This window comes from Condylura cristata, unplaced genomic scaffold (genome assembly GCF_000260355.1).
Source record: "Condylura cristata isolate star-nosed mole 26May11 unplaced genomic scaffold, ConCri1.0 scaffold00021, whole genome shotgun sequence".
Taxonomy (NCBI): Eukaryota; Metazoa; Chordata; class Mammalia; order Eulipotyphla; family Talpidae; genus Condylura; species Condylura cristata.
In genome coordinates, this window is record NW_004567122.1 from 16,787,298 (window position 1) to 16,806,935 (window position 19,638).

The 19,638-nt window shown below is 43.7% G+C and overlaps 1 long non-coding RNA gene across 1 annotated transcript in view; it reads left to right on the forward strand.

Annotated features, from left to right (window-relative positions):
* The first annotated feature begins 9,753 nt into the window (after positions 1-9,753).
* The window catches only part of LOC105853914, a 148,490-nt gene continuing 138,605 nt past the window's right edge, over positions 9,754-19,638 (forward strand). Inside the window, exon 1 of the long non-coding RNA XR_001145655.1 lies at positions 9,754-9,826. This is a non-coding gene — a long non-coding RNA (uncharacterized LOC105853914). The remainder of the gene's footprint in view (positions 9,827-19,638) is intronic.

The window sequence follows — 19,638 nt, forward strand, 5'->3', positions numbered from 1 at the left end:
TTTGCATGAAATTAAAAAATAAAATCCAGTACCATGTAAATGCATAAAGAGGTACTCTTAGGCGGGGTTCCCTGCCCATGCTGTGCATTGCCAACCTTGGGAGAGGCTTTCATGCATCTCCAGCCAGGCCATGTCCCACACTAATTACAGCAGAATGTTGGAGGACTGAACCCCATTTACCAGTTTTTAAAGTTTCCCCAGGCAATTCTAATTTGCAGCTAATTCTGAAAACCTCTTGTGGAAGGAAGCAGGCTTCCTTCCTGCTGACCCGTTGCTTCAGAATTGAGTTGGTGATTAGCAAGGCTTCTCCCTTGACCACTCAGCCTTCCAGGGAGGCATGCAGAGCTGTGCTGGAGCGACAGGCCGTGGAACACGCAGGAGGACATCTGCTAGGTACTCTGCGTGAGTGGCCTCGTTCACGATGCCGAGAACATTGTGGGCTTGTGAATGATCTTACTACTATTTTGAAGCTGAGGCTAAGGCTCAGAAGAGCTGAATAACGTACCCAAACAGTAGATAAGTAGTGGAATCAGGATTGGAGCCAAAGAGACAAATTCCTGGATCTTTTGGAGCTAGACGTTGGTTAAATTCTTCTGACAAGTAGAACACAGGAGATTTTATATAAAATATAATATGTGGGAGGTATATGTGTGTGTGTTTTGTACATGGGAGATTATGTGTGTATATATATATATTTCCATATATATGCATGCGTGTTTATGTATGTGTATATATATATGTGGGAGGTGTGTGTGTGTTTTGGAGATTTTATATATATCCATATATATGTATATATGAGTGTGTGTGTATATATACATATATATGATATGTGGGAGGTGTGTATGTTATACTTTGCACCTGACAAGATCTGGTTTTGAAACAGGAACTGTATTTCTGCGCGAAATCACCTACTCTGTACCTGCCCCTCCCCCATGCTTGCATGGCCAGCAGCCCTTGCAACGCCCTTGGCGGGTCGGGAAAGTGTCCTCCCAGGACAAGGCCGTCTCTGGCCATCTCGCTACCCTTGTGACCAACCTGTGCCCTCTGCCAGGCAGCATGCACAAGCTGATGGCAGGTATTTTGTTCACATGTCACAGCCAGCAGGGGCTCACGCCGCTAGCACCCTCATTTCACAGAGGAGGGTGCAGGGTCCAGTTTGAAAAGGCGTGGGGCTGGCAGTCCACCTCCAGCCCGCGGGCACATGGGCACCGGGTGCCATTCACTGTTGTCACACCACCGCCCCAGTGTAAGCTGCTTCCAGTCTTCTGAGGAGTGAGCATTTTAACCAGTAGCAGCTTCGGCTTCTCCAGACAACAGGGTGTGAAGGATAAACTGACTTTGGTGAATTTCCTGCGGTCTGTACTCATTGATATGAGCATCCAGATGATGCTCATCTGACGCTTACATAATGTAGCAATGCAATGTTACTTCAGTTTAAACATGACAGAATGAACGCTGTTGGTTGGGGAGGAAAAAAAGGGGGGGAATAGGATTGGCCACATCCTGTGCTGGAGTGGGAGGTAGTGAGCGTGGTCACCAGAGGGAGACAGAGCTTGAGACATCGGTCTCTCCTATTTCAAGGCTCATGCAGCCAAGCGCAGAGCCCGGAGGGAAGCAGCTGGCTGGAATCCTTTGTTTGGGCTCAGTCTTTTGCTGCTGCTGCTTTCTCCCGCCCTCTGCCTACTCATCCTCTCGCCCTCTCTCTCCTTTTCCTTGTTTCTAAGTGGTGAGGATTGCACAGGGTACAGGGAGGATATGGCGAGGCCAGCACCTGAACTTGAGGAGATGCCCCCCTTTCTGTATTAAGAGATACCCACGCCGTTTCCACAGCTGCTGTGTCAGAGCCTGGGGTGTTTCAAAGAAACCCCAAAACAACACCCGTAGGTAATTTGGGAACGAGAAACTGAACAATGGCAAGGCAAAATGGAGTTCATCACTAGGATTCTTTTTGCCACAAAATCTTCAGTTGGATTTTAAATATCACAGCATTCTGTTTTAATAACAGGCACAAGAAACCACCTGCACCATCACAAATCTTTTTCTTAAAGAACTGATTGTCTTATTTCTCTTTTTTTAAACCTTGTTGGGGCTTCTCAGAATAGTTGCCACTCAAGGGGAAGGAGGAAAACCATTTTTAAAAAATGATAGAATCAGGAGCCTCCCTGGTGGTATAGGGTTTAAAGTCTCAGCACTAACAAGCTATCTCTAGCCACTGCGGCATGAGTTCATGAGTTCACTCCCCAGCCTGGGAGCTGACCCACATGCCACAGCAGACCTCTCCGGACCCGCCCGCTGCTCCCCTCAGCAGTGTGTTTCAGTAGATCCACCTGTTCTGCTCCCCACTCTGTCTCTGGTGAATCCTCTCATCTGCCACACCTCTGGCCTGCACCTTGTTCTTCTATAAACAAATAAGTAAATAATAGAATTAAAGTTCTCTCTTGATTGAGAGATTTGATTAAAGAAGATATTCAGTCTATTGACACAGAGTTCCCAGACAGGAGAGATTTGATTTGATTAATCCAGACATCTTCAGAGGCTGCCAACATGACTTAGCATGAAGCAGTCCTCCTCTGTACTTACCAGGTTGACTGCTGCTGAATGACAGGTCGGTGAGCACCTGCTTTCCTCAGCACAGAACCCAATGCACCAGGTCGCCCTTCTGAGAGGATGGTTTATGGCAGCAGAGTACAGTCAAACAAAATAAAGAGCCAGGGCGACCTTGGTTCTCCCTCTCTGTGCTCCCTTTCCTCTTTACACCAGTAGGGGTTACTTGGTTTAAAAAAAAAAATTCAACATTGACAAAGCGGAAGGGAGGAGGTGATAATGAATCTTCCACAGTACTCAACGTCAAGTATCATTAGCCTTCTAGGAAGCCTGGAAATGGGACAGCAAGGCAGTTGGGAACCAACTGTCCCACTCCATCACCTGCTTCTGTCCCTGCACAAGTGCTTCCCCATTCTCTATGGATCAGTGCTCTCTGCTTCAAGACATGCAGAAAAATGACTGCCCCAGACAGTCCTATGTACACTTGTGGTTCTGGTTGTCACGGCTGTCCAGATTCTTTTCTGCACACAGGCCCAAGTTGGGTCAAGTATTAACCTTTGACCGAAAGATCTCTGGCCAGAGGAATGTGATCACTTTCCCTACAGTTCATTCAGCAAACACCACCCCACCCTCTTCTGTCTAGGTGAAAAAGCGCCTCTCAGTTGTAGACCCGCTTGGTGGATGGCCCTAAACATGCCTAAGGGACTCACAATTTGCTCTGTTCTTTGGTCAAAATCTAAGGCTCAGTCAGTGTAAGGATCGTAATACACTAAGGAAAAGAAATGTAATAATTCAGAGTTGAAGCCCTTGCACTTCAAATAGCAGTGCTGGCTTGAAAATTCTTTCTTATGATTAGATGTTTTGATGCTAACTTGAAGCAAAGGTGTAAAATTATACTCCCGGAACAAGACAGTTATGTAAACCAGTGGTAAATCAATTTGATTTAGAAGCCATTACTTTATAGTGTGAAACTCATGGCACGGATATGGTAGACATCACCTTGAAGCCTGTTTCCAGTTGCCTGTGACTAGCTTTTGTGCAAATTTCATATCTGTAGCAGTCAGAATGTGTGATAAGAACATTGTAACTGCAGAATATGTGCATTTCTGAGGGTCAGGGGTAAGGGTAGAGAGAAAAAGGGAAAGCAACATTTGTTATGCAGGTAAAAGCTGAAGGCCAAGGTGCAATTGGATCCAAAGTGAGTACTCCTTTGTCAGTGATTCAATAAAGTGTGTGTGGTGACTGATGGGGTTCTCATTTCCAACCCTCGCTATGTGATTGTGCCATAAATGTCACAGTGGACCCCAAAGAATGAGAACCCACAGGAGTCCTAAAGCATTGTCGTCCAATTTGATGCATACAAGTCCTGTGACAATGGTCCAGGTCACTTTGCCCCAGAGGAACTTGGGAAAAGAGAAAAGAACACGTTTCTACAGCACGTGCCATCGCCCAGACCTTATGCTGGTGGAGTATTGACTGTGGCCGAGTCCTGTGTGGATAGCGTTTCAAGGCAGGCTTTTACAAGCCTTTCCTCACAAGCCTTTCCTCACACTTTATAGTGTGAAACTCATGGCTTTTCCAAGGGTAGAAACCGCACCCGAGATGAATACCTTCCGCAAAGTGGCACATCATCATCAGAAACAATGAGCTTTAATTTGTATAAACACTGGCTTTAATATAATTTTATTTATCACAAAATAAGCCAGATTTGAGACATTCATTTTTATTTTGTTGAATTTGCCTGTTTTTAAGCAGTTTTAGAGACACTAACTTAATCTTCACCACAGCCCTGTTCAGTATTGAGAACCAGGCCAGTTTAAGTAATACACCCAAGGGTAATAGTTAAGGGAGTTTAGCTAATGATGAAATTAAAACACACTTTATCAGTATCATTTTGCAGTTTCCCTTCCCCAAGTGGTCCTCATGAATATCATATTATACATTATTTTTTTTATATTTATTCATACAGAACTGGGGTGCATGCCAGAGGTGCAGGGGGTGAGAGGATTCACCAGAGACAGAATGGGGAGCAGAACAGGCAGACTGATGAAGTGCACTGTTGAGGGAACAGCGGGTGGGCCAGGAGAGGTCACCTCCGGGGCGGAGATCGAACTCTCACTGACGCGGCTGCTGCGGCCAGCTTGCAGTGCTGTGTCCTGACCCATTGCACCAACAGGGAGGGCCCCATATTATGAATTCTAATGTTCTTTCCTGTTGTCCTGTGTGCTTCTCAACTCTCCATGAGTTTAGCCTGCTGTAACCTCCGCTTCTCTTATGGATGAAGAAGTGGGACCCCCGAGGTTAAATGACTTCCCTGGGCTAGAGGTCCTCTCAGGAACACAGGGAGAAATCCAGCCATGGCTCTTCCTGGTGTTCTTGCTGCTGCCCATAAATCCTGCTTGATCTGCTGGTTGTCAGCGTGCTAACATGGCAAAGACCTTAGCTTGAAGCTACAGGAAACACTCACTTCTCGTCTTGAGCATTTCCTGTTGGACACAGAAAGCTCTCTTGATGGCAATTTTATTTTGGTTCTGCTGCTATTTTCACTTGTTTGCTTATTTGTTTAGGAATTTCCTAGCCTCGTAGAATGAGGTGGGAATCTTTCTGTTTTTCTTTTGCTCTGGGATAGTTTTTAAAATACATGTTTGGCAAAACTTCTCCTAGAAAACACTTTCTCTTTTTCAAAAAAGTACTATCCAGGAAAAGTTTCGGTGAATTTTTTTCTAGTTTGCAAATAAAGGACAGAAAAGCTGCACAAGTTTACTCTCTTGGTGGACTGAAAGGGAAGGTACTTAAAATAACAAGCTTGTGTTGATACCAGGACAAAACGGGTGAGTTCCAGCATCAGTAAAGGAAGGTGACTGAAATGGAGGGAATGCCCAGCTGTCATTTTCTCGGCCCACAGCCCACCAATGTTCCTTCTGTAGAAGGAAGCTGGAGAGCTTGTACTTGCTGTGGTCTTGGGGAGGGAGGGCTGGGTTTTAATTTTTATTCCCGTAGTTCGTCACTAATGGTTTTCTGAGGTGCAGGTACCACATGTTGCACACCTGTGTGACATCTGACACTTAAGTGAGAGCAGGGATTCAGCCATGGACGCCATCACTGGGGATACCACGGTCTTAGTAATTGAGTAGGTAGTGGTCATTGAACATCTTTCTGCATTTAAATGCCAAGTGATCATCCCCTTATAGAATGCATTTCTAGACAGAGGGTTAGCTGGGTGTATGTGGAAGGACTAAGCAGTGGGTTGTTATAAGGCAGGTGCAGGGCACCCTGGAACCCCCAAACCTGCCTGCTCTAAGGGGGTTCTTCCATCTGTTGCATCAAGACAAAATGTACTGTAGTGCATAGATCTTTAATGTGAAGGAACTTTAATACAATTAACTGTGCAATGAACAGAAGAGAAAGGAAAGAGTTTCTATGTGAAATACGCAAAGTTACCCGTCCCCTACTGCGTAAGTGCCCAGGCAAGCAAGACTGACCCAAAGCAGAACCACTGAGGTGGGAACGCTTGCTACAGGTGTAAGGTATCTCCTGGTGGGACCCATAGGAAAAGGGCAGAAGGGGCCAGGTAAATGTGGAAGAAAAAGAACAAAATCAAAACCCAAGTCGAGATAAGGCTGCCATTGTCAGCCTCCCCACAGGTCTCTCACTTATGTCTCTGTGTCTTCCATGTGTTTCCTTCCACATCCCCAAAGTCCCTGGTACAAGGGCAAGGCTGAGAAGCAAATGCAGCTTCTTCACATGTCTCTCTGCACTGGGTGCCTCCTTCCTTGATCTCCTTCCTTCCTTCTCCTGTCTCTTTTTCTTTAATTAAAAGACTTAAGCAATGAGGCTGCTCAGTTAAAAAAGGGAGGAGGGGTCATTACGGCTTGCTAAGATAGAGAGGTTAGTAATGAAAGGTTAGGTAGAGCTGGTTGCAAGTAAACTGCCAGCTAGCCGCGGTCAGTTGTCCTTAGAGACAGCAGAGGGCGCTGTTGCCATGCTCATATGGGCTCAGGACCAGCCCAGCTAAGTTTCTAGTTACAGGTTGTCCTAAAGGGGGATGTGATAACAGATTAAGGGGGAAAGTGCTAGACTCAGAGTCAAGAGATTTAAGTTTCAACCCCCATCCTGACCTTGGCAAGTCACTTTCTGAATCATTTGGAGGTCTATCAAATGAAGGTGGGCAAGAGATTGCCTATTAAAAAAAAATAACAATTTTCGGGCCCTCCCTGGTGGCGCAGCGGGTTAAAGCACTGCACTGAGAAACTAAAGCCACTTCCGCATGAGTTCGATCCCCGCCTGCCCCGGAGGTGACCACATGGCGCGGCAGACCTCTCCTGGCCCACCCGCTGCTCCCCTCAGCAGTGTACTTCATCTATCAGCCTGTTCTGCTTCCCGCTCTGTCTCTGGTGAATCCTCTCACCCTCCGCACCTCTGGCCTGTACCCCAGCTCTGTATGAATAAATAAATAAATCTATGAAAAAAAATAATAATAACAATTTTCATTTACTGACCCTGCATGCCAGGCCCCCAGCTTAGCCCTTCCATCAGCAGGGGTTCAAATCCTGCCACTACAGCACAGCCAGCATCTGTGTGGTTTGGGGCAAGTTCATACCTGTTTCCTTGTACAGATTAGAGGTAGAAATCTTCAGAGGGTCACCTGAAGCTCTGATTAAATAAATACATATTGATTTTGTGTGGTGTCTGGCACACACATGTCAGTAAATGGCAGCGATCATCATTTGCTAATTTTATTTCGTCTCTTCAGTGCAGATAACACATACTGTACATAGAAGGGAGCAAATTGGGACTTGGGTTCCGAATGCCGCTTGGTGACCTGGCTCAAGAGCAGCGCCTCCTGCATCTCAGACCAGCTGTTGCCTTTGGTCCCCACAAGGCTAAGCGTCCTTAGCTGTTACAGCATTTTACTGTTCCACCTTTTGGGCTGTAACTTAGCACTGGAAATAGTCCACGTAGAAGAGGGCACAGACTGGCATCCCAGATGCTTGAAGCTACACAGCCTCCCCCAGCCTCAGACCAAGTTCACTGGAAGGACCAGCCACTGTAAACTAATTTCATGGCAGTTTCTTCTTGTTTTGACCTGCTTTCTCCCACCCTTCAACTTCTGTTGAAATTAACTAGGAGGCTCTACACCACCTCTTCTCTAAATATTTCTAAGGGAGCAATGTTAAATCTGGTGCTGTGGAAGTAAGTCTAAAAAATGCCCATCAGAGAGCTTCTGCTCTACTGATGAACTTGTCACTCTTTCTCTTCAGTTATGGAGGTGACGAAGCCCCTGCTTGGGGACCCTCTCCCCCCGCCACGGCAGAGTGGAGTCACGGCTCACATTCACGTTAGAGATAAGGAAAGCCAGCACTGATACCTGTCAGGTGTCCCCGTTTCTGAACTCAGCTCCTAACACGTATTTCGTTCATCCTATTTTGGTAGTAGAGGAAACTCCCTTGAAGAGTGACTGAGCTTAGAATTGTTGGACCCCAAAACCCAATGCCCTCCCAGCCCTCACTGCCACCTCTGGTCTTGACCTTAGGGACAGGCTCTTCTGCACCTCACTTTGCTCCATCCCTCTGGAAAGTCAGTAGGTCGCTTTTTGCTGGTTTGCTTTTTCTCTGATCAGCATTCAACCTTCCCCTGCTTTCATGCTTTCTGCTAGGAGAAGCCTGGGATGCATTTCCTCGGCCCAGTGTTCTGGGTAAAAAATTGCATTCAGGATGCAATGAGACGTATTCCCTTAGTTTTAGAAAGTGCTGCCAAGTTGTTCTTCCTGGCGAAGTGGCCACAGAGGCGTGGACTGCTGAGGAGTTATCACGGCATCCTCAGTGCTGGGGTCGAGGTGGGAGGTTGCAGGCAGGTTACCCCCTCTGGGTGGTGGCAGTGGCTCTCCTGTCGCAGACCATAGCGATGGCTGTGAACTCTGGAAGCTGGGAATAGATGTCCAGTCTTGCCAGTGATTTTGCAATTACCTAAATTTCTGCCTGAAAGTCTTACAATTATTTACAGTATACAGTCTGAATTCTGGTCTGTATTATCTGTCCTATTTTTCTGCACACTTCTTTTCTTCTAAACACTCTTTAAACATCAGCAGACTTGGATTCCACCTTTCTTGTCCTCTTCCGGAAGACTTTTCCTGGTATGGAATCTGGTATGTATGGTTTCAGCTGGAATCTACATGCCTGTGATGCCCAGCTCTGGATTCTCAGACCAGCTCGACTGTGAGCTGCAGTACAGGCAGCCTGGTCAGGCACATCCCGTTCGGGTGCCACTGTTTTGTAGCAAGCTTCCCTAAACGCTCATGGTGTTTAAGATCCATTTTACTATGCTCATGGATCTGTGGATTAGGATTTCAATGAGGATGCAACAGGCTGACGACGTGATGCACTCTGGCAGGGACCTCAATAGGGAGCAGTCAGAGTTGGGGCCATGGAACCATATGACTTTACCTTCCTTCACATTCGGGGTCAGTTGTTCCTCTGGCTGGGACCTCAGCTGGACTGCTGGCCAGAAAACCTGCATGGGACCTCTCCATGTGTGCTCTCCATGTGGGGCTCCTTCGGGCTTCCTCGTATTATGGCAGCCGTGTTGCGAGTAAGCTTCCCAAGAGAGGTAGGCAGGTGTGCACGGGGTTCTTATCACTCAGCCTTAGAAGCCCTATGAATGCCATCGTACTCGGTTGGTCAAACTAGTCATAGAGGTCCACCTGGGTTCAGAGGAAAGTGATATCGGGTGCCCTCCTGCCCCATCACTCTGGTGAACATATCAAATCATATTGTAATAAGAACATTTGAAATGCTCGTCTGTGCCGATTGATTAATTTAACTCTGTTGTCAACATTACTACAGAAGCAGAATTGCCTCCTTTCTGAGCAACTGGCTTATTAAAAAATAAGCCCAGTACATAAAAGCATGACATTGTGAACTGTAAAGTGAGAGCTAACTGTTTACGTTACAAAAGGGTTCTTTGTTCAGATCACTCCCTCTAAAAAATCTTCTGAATGCCCCCTTATCTTGGTACAGAGCTCCTTAATGCAGAACTAGGGCCTTTACAATTAGGGTGTTTTTCCGCCCACTCTCATCTTCCAGGGCCCAGCACCAGGTTCAGAAGCATTGTGTTCTTGTTGGTGCTCTTTCCTCCTTTTTTTTTTTTTTTTTCCAATTCAGTGGGAACAATCCTACTTACTCTTTTGACCCAAGTTGATGAGGATGTAGTTAAAGATCTAGCCCTGTGAAAGGAAACAGCCCAGCTTTCACCCTTGACTTCTGGGAAGCAGACTCTGGCCTTTGTGAGTATCACGCGTCGTAGGAGTGTCTTCGTTTGCGTTGGCTCCTTGGGTCATGCCAGATAGTCTGACCATACGATTTAGGGTAGGGGTAGGGTGTGCCGGGACTTACCAGATGGAAGTTAGAGTGCAGATGTCCGGAAAGAATATTAATGGCGGCTTTGAGTAACACGGTATCAGTTGACTTGTAAACTTGTTAACAGTCGATTAACTGGTCCTGTCTGTGTTGTGGAGCACCATCAGACCTGCCAGGGCTCTGGTCAGCTGCCTAGCTTGGCAGTACTCTCTGTACACTGGTTTTATCACATGGATGCCAAGAAAGGGTGGAAGTCAAAGAGGAGAAAACAACAGAATCTCAGCCTTTTTTAAAAAAAAAAGACTTTATTTATGCATATAGAAATGGGGTACAGGCCAGAGGTACAGGGGCGGCGAGAGGATTCACCAGAAATAGTGGGGAGTAGACAGGGAGATCAACAAAGTACACTGCTGAGGGGAGCAGCTGGCCAGACGGGAGAGGTCTGCCATGCCATGTGGGTCACCTCTGGGGCAGGGATCGAACTCGCACTGAAGTGGCCATGGCTTGGCTTAGCTTCGCAATGCAGCGCTCCAACCCCCTGCACCACCAGGGAGGCCCCCAGAATCTCAGCCTTTACTGCTTCCCCAGACTTCCCTATTTCTGGGCTGACTTTATCCTGGATCATTTCCTTGTAGTGAAATGCCATGGTGAGCATCACAGCTCTCAGTGCATTCTGGGCATCCTCCCTAAAAGTTACCAAATCTGAAGGTAGCCTATTTGCAGTTAAGATGTGGACTTCTATGGGGGTAGGTAGGTACTATACTGCCCACAATATATGATTGATTTACTTTATGCAAAATTCATCTCAGACTTTACTTGACCATCATAAGCCCCTGTTTACAGTCGAGTAAATAACAAGAATTGCGATTTACTGAGCAATTATTGCTGGAATCCCTTTACCTAATGATAGTGGCAAACATATTTGTTGGTGACAATAACCCTTGAATGCAGCCAACCCTTGAATAACAGGGGTTAGGATCATCGCGTCCCACACAGACAGAAATCCACATTTTTTTACTTCCCCAAAAGTTAGATAGTATTGACTAGAAGCCTTAGCAGTAGCATAAAGAGTTGGTTAAAGCATATATTGTATGTTATATGTATTCTATTGTATTCTCAAAGTCAGCTAGAGAAAAGATAATATTTTAAAATCATAATAGGAAATACATTTACAGTACTGGACTGTCTTTACTGATAATAAATTTACACTATCTCTTTACAAGAAAACCCATATATAAGTGAACCTAGGAAGTTGTTGACGGGTCAGGTGCATAAGGTCACTCTGAAGGTCAGTTGAGACAGTTCCTATAAATCATTCAGAACAGTGCCTGGTACATAGAAACTGTGCAAATGATACTAGTTTATTGTTCCTGTCGTTTTGTTACTACTATTTATGTATCTGCAGGTAACAATGGAGCAATGTTTGGTTCAGGCTAAATGTCTTTGGAAAGAAAATATGTCAAATATTTATCATAGGTTTTAAGAGAATACAAGAAGCAGAAGGGACTTAAGATGGGAAGGGTGACAGTAAGTTGGAAGCATTTTATTCCATTAAGACTCTCACCTTTGGGGCCCCTCTACTGGCGCAAGGGATTAAGCCTCAGCACTATGAAGCTATCAGGAGCCACTGCAGGTCCCCAGGCAGGGAGGTGACCCACGTGGTGCAGCAGGTTCATCCTGACCCGCCCGCTGCTCCGCTCAACAGTGTGTTCAGTAGATCTGCCTGTTCTGCTCCCACTCTGTCTCTCGGGAATATTCTCAAACCCCCTCCCCACTCCCCTGGTCTACTCCTCAGCTCTTGTATGCATAAATAAATAAATCCTTCTTTTTAAAAAAAAATGAGGGTCTGGCTGCAGAACAGAGGCGCCTGCCCCTGTGTGAGTGCACAACAGATCCGCTTCTACAGCTCCTCAGAAGCTCACACAGGGCTCCGCTGACTGTCTGCCTCACAGCCCATTCAGACGGCTGTGGATAATGATGCGAAAGTAAATATAACTTGCTGGTAATTACTTCTAGGTTCTGCCCTTTCATAAAATCTAATAAAATTAGACTTTAAATGTCTATCTTCATCATGCAGCTGTGATATGTTTGTTCTAGTATTACTTTTTTGTCTGTCTTGACTAGAAAAAAAAGGTGCATTTCATTGGAAAACAGTACATTTTTTATTTTAAGTGGAATAGAAAAAAATTGATTTTTTTTCCTAAGCCCTAATTGCAAGAATGTCAAATAACATGTCACATTTAAAGGCTGTCATGGGAGCCCAACAGTGTAATTGTCTATGGACAGTGCTGTCTAATTTAGCTGGTTTGCTATGATTTACTGGGATGTTTTGCTATGGGTTGCATTATTTAGATCTTTGATAATCTCCTTCTTTTCCCTGGTAATCTAAATCTGGAAGTTTTTCGCATCCTTTTTGATCGGAAAGTCCTTTTTTGTCAATCAAATTGTCTGGATGCAACAGGAGCTGAGTTCAAAATAGAAAGGTCGCAGCAGATTAGCAGGTCGCGAAGCAGGAGGTGGCAGTCCCAGCAGGTAGGTGGTCCGGCAGGGCTTCCCAGGGGTAGTTGGCATGCTTGGTGGCACTCCGGAACTGCTGGGCAAAGGCATGGCCAGATGTTCTCTCTCCACAAAGCCCTATCATGTCCCAGTATTTACGGACTATATATATATGCAGGGTAAAACACGGGATTGAGTTCTGGCCTTTTTGACACAACTTGTGTTCGATAAAATTTGAGAGTGAGCCCTTTCCAGGTCACCAGGGGAGTTTTCAAATCGTTGAGCTTGCTTGGTGTGAATTGGCCTGTGTTAACAGGCCTTCTGCTGTGTTAAGAGACTGCTAGGCTCGGGGAAGTAAAAAAATATGTGTGCGTATGTGTGTATAGTAATTGTAATAAAGTAAAAAGAACATCAACTAACAACTATAAACCAGAGACATTCTATGGGGAAGGAGAGGGGAACAGGATTAAAACTGGGGCAGGGACTCTCATGATGGCACATGAGTGACATGGTGGTATGAAGTCCACGGAGATTTCAACTGAGATGAAAAAATTTACAAAATGAAAAATAATGTAAAATAATAATAATAATAATAATAAAGAGTAGTCTTAAAAGAAAAGAGAGACCACTAGGCTTATTTTTTTCTTAAAGATTTATTTGTGCATACAGAACTGGGGTACAGGTCAGAGGCTCAGGGGCGGTGAGAGGCTTCACCAGAGACAGAGTGGGGGACAGAACAGGCAGATCGACGAAGTACCCTGCTGAGGGGAGCAGCGGGCGGGTCAGGAGAGGTCTGCCACGCCATGCGGTCACCTCCGGGGCAGGCGGGAATCGAACTCATGTGGAAGTGACTTTAGCTTTTCAGTGCTGTGTTTTAACCTGCTGCGCCACCAGGGAGGGCCCACTAGGCTTATTTTAAAAATAAAAAGCCCCTTGGGAGGTGGGTCTCAAGCATAGTAATGCTGGTGGCTGTGGCTCAGGACTGCTGGAGAGGCCATCCCTTCATCCGCTCCATCTGGGTGTCAAGCCACATGCAGGGTATGTGGGAACCTCGGTGTCACCTCTCTGAGGAAAAAGCAACAGCTTAGTCAACAGCTGGTGTTGCATGAAAAACTCTGGGAAAACCTTGCAGATATAATTGCATTATGAAATGTACTGTAGCTGCTAAGACCCTTTCCTCTTAATTTGTAGTGAACTTTCTTTCTGGAAATTGTGATGATGTCAACAAAAGTCTTTGCGTGAGCAATTCATACTCTTAAGGTAGTTAAGTTCGTCATTACCTGCAACCTGCTGAAAAGGAACTTTTTTTCCTGAGAGGGGAAATTGGTTTCTGAGAGCAAATCCCTAGAGACTTGGGTGATTTGGCTGTGGACATCACGTAACCTTAATACTCTGTGCTGAGATCCACTTTAGAATACTACGGGAGAGAGCGCATATGTGCCTTTAGTGGGATTACCAATGGGTATTAATGTCAAATAGCTCTGAAATAGGAAGAAAGTAAAAGTGTTGCTACATTTGAATTAAAAGAAGTGGGTTAAAGCACAGAGGCAGAAACACTTAACGACACCTTCCTTAAATATATCTTTGAATTCAAACATATAAATGCACATTCATTTGCCAACTTTTTCATTTAATGCATTACTTTCATTGTGTCTGCACAAATCACAATTCTTTGTTGACTATTTCACAAGCCAGAATGCACCATCTGTGATTTCTACTTCCAGTTGCTTTGAGATGAGGTGAGAATGTAAAGAACTGTGATGAAGTCCTAGTGCAAGATCCATCTAAATTTATAAAGATGTACTCACACTTCATTATTGTCTTGACATCCTGTGATTGAGGGCTATTTTTTAAAAATCTAACTCGGCATAGAAGCAGGGCTGCAAGACCTTGACTGCTCTTCATTTCTCAGGGGTATTGAAGCATCAACTATGATTGAGGAAGTGGCCTCTCTCGCTCAGAATAAAGGGGAGGCTTGCATTACTTCTTGCTGTAAAAGGGGAATATTCCCCAAAGACGTTTGTTTCTCAGGTGCAGTGCAAGCTGGCTACATAGAAACATCCCTCGGGGTCTACTACTTTGCCCTCATGAGACTTGGAAGTGAGAGGCATGAATGCAGATACGCCCCTGTTCCGAGTGCCCTGCCACCAATAGTGAAGCCTTGGCCTCTGGCCAGGAGGCTGTGTCTTCTGCTAGCATCTATGAAATAATAATAGCAGGCTAGTGTATTAACCTGTAGGTAGGGTGAGAATCAACTAGCAGTCCAAACAACGCTCAACTGGCGGTTGTGGGAATACACAAAGGTGTCTAAACAGCCTCTGTTAACACATGCTGTGTGTTTCAGTCAGAATGATGGTTCAGTGCAAAGAAGGACACGGTTATTCTGGTTCAATTGGTCATACACAAGTCAACTAAATCACAACATGCTGTGGGAACGAAGGACAGTATGCATTTGGCTTTTATAAAAATACATGAATTGACACTGATTGCATCATGTGAGTGATGACCATCATGAATAGCAGTAAAAACCATATTATTGTGGTTAATAGCCACATATACACCTAAAATAAAAGATACTAAATATAAAAGGGGGGGCTTGTTCTTCTATCCTTAGGTTAATGATCTAACAAAAATTGGATCTTGATATTTTCTAGGGAAATTAGCCATTCATAACAATATGATTTGGAGAGTGTTAAGAATCCAACCATGCCTGGGTCACTTGCTTGTTCAGGTTCCTGATTTGATTCCTGTTAGCTCACACACACACATACAAACACACACACACACGATTCAAAAATGTGTGTGCCAAAACCAACCAATAACATTCCTTCCACTTAACACATGTAATAAAGTCAAATTAAACTGTGAAGAAAAATTAAGGGATGTTTTTTTCTTCATAACTATTTTAACATTTTAGGAGCATAAATTTTTTTTCTCCTTCATTTAAAAGTCTGCTCAATACTATCCACCATCAAGTGAGACACATTTAAATTGATTTTGTAATATCAAAATTATACATTTGTATGCATTCATTGCAAATGTGTAGGCTTGCAGTATTGAAAATGAACACTCTTCAGAACAATTCATGAAAGGAAATGAAAATTTTTAGGGATCACCACAAATTGTCACTATCACTTTGTTAGGTAAATTACAGCTATTTACAGTTTTTTGCTATTATAAAAATTAAAGTTGTATATTAAGGTGACATTAGTAGGTAAAATGAAATCTCCCCAGGTGTTCGCAAGTTGACTTACTTAAAACCCAGGTAGAACCTAAACCAATTTCTGATCACCAGGTAGCATCGTTCAAGTGGAGCTCCCCGGATGCAAGGTCCTTCCATGTTGTGGCTCCACCTACCTTAATAGGTGGAACCTTCCAAGTTTACTGTGGGAAGGGAAAGATCTTAAACTGTTACCACTGAGATTGAAAGTGACCTACATACAGCACACTTTACTTGGTCACATTTCTCAGCTAAATTCTGCTGTGCTCATATTACAGAACTTGATCTGATTGCCACCTCAATACAGGGGAGCCTGGGAAATCTGCATCAGCCAGAGTGTCTTGGAGGATGAGGAGATGAGTTTAGTGATGAGTTCATTGTTCCTGCTACACTTTGATTGTGCATAACCCTTGTGGGCAAATCTTCTTATATTTGTGATTACTTCTTTGAGAGAAATTGCTAAAAATGGAGAACAATTTTGTTATTTTGTATTTTGAGCATGATAGACTTCCAACATTTTCATCACAGCTTTCAGAGGTAGATTGAATATAATAGTGTTCTGGCCAAGAACCATGGTTTACTTGATCTTGTTGGAAAAAAGCCACTGACCTGTAGACTCTCTGCTTCTGATCATTTCCGTAGCGATATGCCATCTGTGAAAAGCTAGACTTGTTTAGATAAATGTGTATCTCCATGTGTAGATGCCAGAACAAGTTAATATCTTATACATAGGTTTCAGTTATTTTTAGAGACCTATTCAAGTATATACAGTACAAAAGGGCAATATATACAATTTTAAATGTTAGAGAATTTTTCCCTTAAATACAAATTTGTTTTGGAAACTACCCATATGCTTAGTCTGTCCAGGATAGCATAAAATTTCTAAACATGTACTTTTATACTTTGTGGTTTTTCACTTGTATGGGCCAAAGTTACTACAAAATTATTTTCTGCTCACTACCTATTTCTCTACCATTAATAATCCACAAAAATAACCAATAATTAGAATTCTAACAGGAGTAAACACAATTCATTGAAACCTAAAGTGAAAGTTGATAATAGAGGTGTATATATATTTTTGCTTGTTTGATTTCTCTACCATACCATGAAATCTGTTCACTCTCCATAGAATTGACCACTTCATAAAGGTGTGCCTTTTCAATTCACAATATAATCATTGCATTTGCTTTTTTTTTAATCGTATTTTTTATTGAGGTCACAACAGTGTAGAACACCATGTGATTTAAAGATATAGGTTCCTGTCTCTTCAGACGTGTATTATCACTCCAACCACACCACTGCCAAAGCCCCAAACGGACCTACATCACACCCCACTTTGCTTCCCTCCCCACCCCCACACTTATCCTCTCTGGTAGCTTCAATTCTGCTGTCAGATTCTAGGGTTGAATTTGGCTTAGTGTTGTCTGTTCCTTTATATTCCACATATGAGTGAAATCATCTAGTATTTGTCTTTCTCCTTCTGACTTCTCTTTGAATGATTGCGTGTTTAAGTTATTTATAAAAGGGATCAATTTCACACATTTACTAAATACTTTTTCACAGTACCAACTAGGGCACAAACATCCCTTCTGTATCTCCTCTTTAAAGTGCTGGTTAAAACTCAGCAATAATCCTGTCTTGAAATAGAAAATATGGTTCAGAGACTTGACCAAATGAAATATCGATTCAGGGTGGAGAATATTTTGATGTTTTAGTTTTGTTACAGTTCAGTTGTTTTAGAAAATATGTAGGTCTGGATTTAGTTCAGACTGGTTCACTGGGTTTTTGGTCTTTAATGGATTTGATTTATAGTTCTGTAAAATCTTTAATATTGGGTTTAGGTCAGAGAGGGCACATTGCAGCAAAATAGTTGTTTCCAATTTGGGTTCAGTGGTCATTATAAGGCCTTGGTCCTGTGGCTGTTTCCAGAACCACAGCATGGCATGTGTACCTCACACATGGCTCTGGCTCTTCCTGCCAGAGGTAACAGATTCCAGTCACTGCCTGCGGGATTTGTGACGGTGACCATACACCTGCAGTTACCCTGTACAGCTTATGTGAGTGAGCTACAGTGATAACAGGGTCGCATCTTGGGGCATTATTTTAGTTTTGAACTGGGGTAGGATTTCTTTCAGTTTGTACATATGGACACATTTTCTTTAATTTTTCAACACGGATAGGTGCCCTATAATCTCCAATTTTAAACCTTAACAGCCTCCATTTTCATTTACTTCTTTTTTATTTATTCAGCCTTACTCTTTAGTGGACTTTGTCTTCAGAATTAGTACTTGTTCTTAGGAGACTAACTCAAAGACTGGTGCTCTTATCCACTCCATCCTTTCATGAATGGCTAACGGTGGTGAAGGAATATCAGATCTTTGAGCAGAGTTGTCGTGATCTTTTCCAACCTAGCAATATTTTATGGAATGTTCCATGCTAGGAATGTTTAGTGGAAAGCCCACTTTAAAACACATGTGGTGTTGTCATTGTGGATAATAATAGTTGAGGTGAAGAAAGGGGGTAAAATCCTCTCCCTAGAAAAACTCTTTAAAGAGTGGATAAATAGTAAGGAGTGTGTTTAATACAACTAATTTATAGATAAATGTGGTGCCAAGCGAGAATACATTAGCAAGGTAAGGCTTCAGGGTCTCTAGGTAAGGTAATATATTGCTTTCATTAAAAAGCAATCTGCATGGGCGATATCTACCACCAGTGAAAACTCCGGAGCTGTCACCTTTATCAGAGCAACAAGAGCAAGCCACTACATTTTAATCACTGGAGTTTGTCAGGAACGAAAAACAGCCAGCTTCCCACAAATCAACAGACATGTATCCTGATAAGGGAAGTGCACGGGAAAAGGACAGCTAGACACCACCTATTCTAGGGTGATCAAAGCCCAGTAATTGTTGAGGATAAATCTACTGAATTGGCTTCTGGATGAAACAGTTGTCTTTGAACAAAGCAGACACATACTTCTACAAATTATCCACAACTTAGAATGTGTTTAGATGCCAGTAGATTTTGCAGCTGGGAAGGAATGAACAATTCAGCGGCCGATTGTGAGACAGCCTCTCACTGTTCGGTTCTGATACCTTTGTGACTGGTTATATTCTGCTTTCTTGAAATGAGGAGCCATCAGGAGAAAAGAAATTGGGAATCAGTCAGGACAAGCATACTTGAGTAGAAACAAAGACCCTGGACAAATGGGGAGTGTCTGTTACCACGCTCTGAGCTGTCCTGCGAGCGCTTAGGACACAGACACATGGGGCCATTCCAGCCCTGCTCAAGTTCAGCCGAGTGGGGCCCTCACCATAGAGCTGGTGCTAGGTGTCTTGAGAGGGTCATTGTGCTGTCAGTGTAACTTTTTTTTTTTTTTACAAAGAGGTTACAGAAATGCCAAGTGAAACCAGAGGGTATACATAGTTAAGTACTATAGTTTGTTTTAAAAACTGAAGCATAATAGTATGTAACTGTACCACAGTTACATACTAGCCGTAGTCACATAGTAGAACACACTAACCATACAAGTGCTGCAAAATGCAGGCATCTTAAAGATCACTGAAGTGTAGGGTAAAGAACTATAGAGGCTATAACATGATTATAGTAGAGGGCCAGTTTACCCCCAGGATGGGCCAGGTGGTGGGATGGCAGGGAAACCGAACTCCGGCGCTGGATGTCATCAGCGGTCACAGCCAAGAGGTGTGTGATCTGTTTTCAAAATCTAAGTAGGACTTTGGTCTCTGGTGTTAAATTACAGTGGTTGAATGCTGGCTCTCCACATACCAGTTGCCTGCTAATAATGGAAAATAAAATTTATTTATTTATTTATTTATTTTTAAAGATTTTATTTGTGCATACAGAACTGGGGTACAGGCCAGAGGCTCAGGGGTGGTGAGAGATTTCACCAGAGACAGAGTGGGGAGCAGAACAAGCAGATCGAGGAAGTACACTGCTGAGGGGAGCAGCGGGCGGGTCAGGAGAGGTCTGCCAAGCCATGTGGTCACCTCCGGGGCAGGCGGGAAT